At 36.3% G+C, this 2,239-nt stretch overlaps 2 non-coding genes across 2 annotated transcripts; both read right to left on the bottom strand.

Annotated features, from left to right (window-relative positions):
• Window positions 1-895: 895 nt before the first annotated feature.
• On the bottom strand, window positions 896-969 carry trnat-ugu. The gene has a single exon. It is a non-coding gene; the product is annotated as a tRNA-Thr (tRNA).
• Window positions 970-1,896: 927 nt separating this feature from the next.
• On the bottom strand, window positions 1,897-1,970 carry trnat-agu. The gene has a single exon. It is a non-coding gene; the product is annotated as a tRNA-Thr (tRNA).
• Between the last annotated feature and the right edge of the window lie 269 nt (window positions 1,971-2,239).

The raw sequence follows: 2,239 nt of genomic DNA on the forward strand, positions 1-2,239 counted from the left end.
TGACATTCTTTAGATAAGTATACTTGCTATTTTGTTTTAAGAATCAAGACCGAGAACATACAAAGTAAAGAACACAATGTGTATTTTTCTTTCTCAAAGGAACCATGTCATGCATAGTTTTAACAACGATTAACAATACAATACTCAGCCTAGATACTTTGAAAAAGAAGCAAATTCGAAATTGTTTACTTGGAAGTAAGAAAGGCACTGCAAAGATTTGACCCTAGGATCACCTGTTTACAAGGCAGATGTTTTGACCATCTAAACTTGAGCACCTGTTACAGATGTTATTGAGTATTCTATCTGTGTTTTCTCAAGATAAGCATACTTGCTGTAAGAATTAAGACAGGTAGACATTGAGGTGCACACAGTGTATTCTGTTCTTTCTAGAAAACCGTTCTCTTCTTAATTAATATGTAATTTATATTATTGTATTAATAGGTCTACTTCTCGATTACGAAGTTCTCTATGTAGATGTTAAATTAACATATATTCTGCTTGGATTCCAACCCAGGATGTCCAGTTTACGAGACAGGGGCTTTGGCCATCTAAGCTACAGCGCCTCAGTTTAGAACGTTATACCTGTACTTAGATCAGCAACCTACTAATCAGCTTCAGCTCGGGCATGATTCAATTATTTTCTGTGTTTCTGTAACTCTATCAAGTTTGTGTATATCTTGACCATTAAAGTAATTTCAACCTGGAAACAATTAATTTGCTTACTGGACTTTTTTAAACTGCAAATTTGACTCAGTCATCCAAATTTGAGCTCTTTAAGACTGTTCATCATTGACAGTGTGCAAGACTGCAGTGTTGCAGACACATCTATGGGTGCATGGCCACCAGTCTGAGCATTTATTTTCTCATTCTCCAATGGACATCACGAAAAGATTACAAGCGCTGCTGGGAGTTGAACCCAGGATCTCCTGTTTACAAGACAGGCGCTTTGACCAACTAAGCCACAGCACCTCTCTTAGGTATTATGGATATTCTATCCTGACATTCTTTAGATAAGTATACTTGCTATTTTGTTTTAAGAATCAAGACCGAGAACATACAAAGTAAAGCACACATTGTGTATTTTTCGTTCTCAAGGGAACCATGTCATGCATAGCTTTAACAACGATTAACAATACAATACTCAGCCTAGATACTTTGAAAAAGAGCCAAATTCGAAATTGTTTACTTGGAAGTAAGAAAGGCACTGCAAAGATTTGACCCTAGGATCACCTGTTTACAAGGCAGATGTTTTGACCATCTAAACTTAAGCACCTGTTACTGATGTTATTGAGTATTCTATCTGTGTTTTCTCAAGATAAGCATACTTGATGTAAGAATTAGGACAGGTAGACATTGAGGTGCACACTGTGTATTCTGTTCTTTCTAGAAAACCAAGATCTCTTCCTAATTAATATGTAATTTATAATATTGTATTAATAGGTCTACTTCTCGATTACGAAGTTCTCTATGTAGATGTTAAATTAACATATATTCTGCTGGGATTCCAATCCAGGATGTCCAGTTTACGAGACAGGGGCTTTGGCCATCTAAGCTACAGCGCCTCAGTTTAGAACGTTATACGTGTACTTAGATCAGCAACCTACAAATCAGCGTCAGCTCTGGCATGATTCAATTATTTTCTTTGTTTCTGTAACTCTATCAAGTTTGTGTATATCTTGACCATTAAAGTAATTTCAACCTGGAAACAATTAATTTGCTTACTGGACTTTTTTAAACTGCAAATTTGACTCAGTCATCCAAATTTGAGCTCTTTAAGACTGTTCAACATTGACAGTGTGCAAGACTGCAGTGTTGCAGACACATCTATGGGTGCATGGCCACCAGTCTGAGCATTTTTTTTTTCTCATTCTTCAATGTACATCACAAAAAGATGATAGGTGCTGCTGGGAGTTAAACCCAGGATCTCCTGTTTACTAGACAGGCACTTTGACCAACTAAGCCACAGCACCTCTCTTAAGTATTTTGGATATTCTATCCTGACATTCTTTAGAAAAGTATACTTGCTATTTTGTTTTAAGAATCAAGACCGAGAACATACAAAGTAAAGCATACATTGTGTATTTTTCTTTCTCAAGGGAACCATGTCATGCATAGCTTTAACAACGATTAACAATACAATACTCAGCCTAGATACTTTGAAAAAGAGCCAAATTCGAAATTGTTTACTTGGAAGTAAGAAAGGCACTGCAAAGATTTGACCCTAGGATCACCTGTTTAC

The sequence above is a fragment of the Nematolebias whitei genome, unplaced genomic scaffold, assembly GCF_014905685.2.
Source record: "Nematolebias whitei isolate Nwh7 unplaced genomic scaffold, NemWhi1 Nwh_scaf_9822, whole genome shotgun sequence".
In the NCBI taxonomy this organism is placed as follows: Eukaryota; Metazoa; Chordata; class Actinopteri; order Cyprinodontiformes; family Rivulidae; genus Nematolebias; species Nematolebias whitei.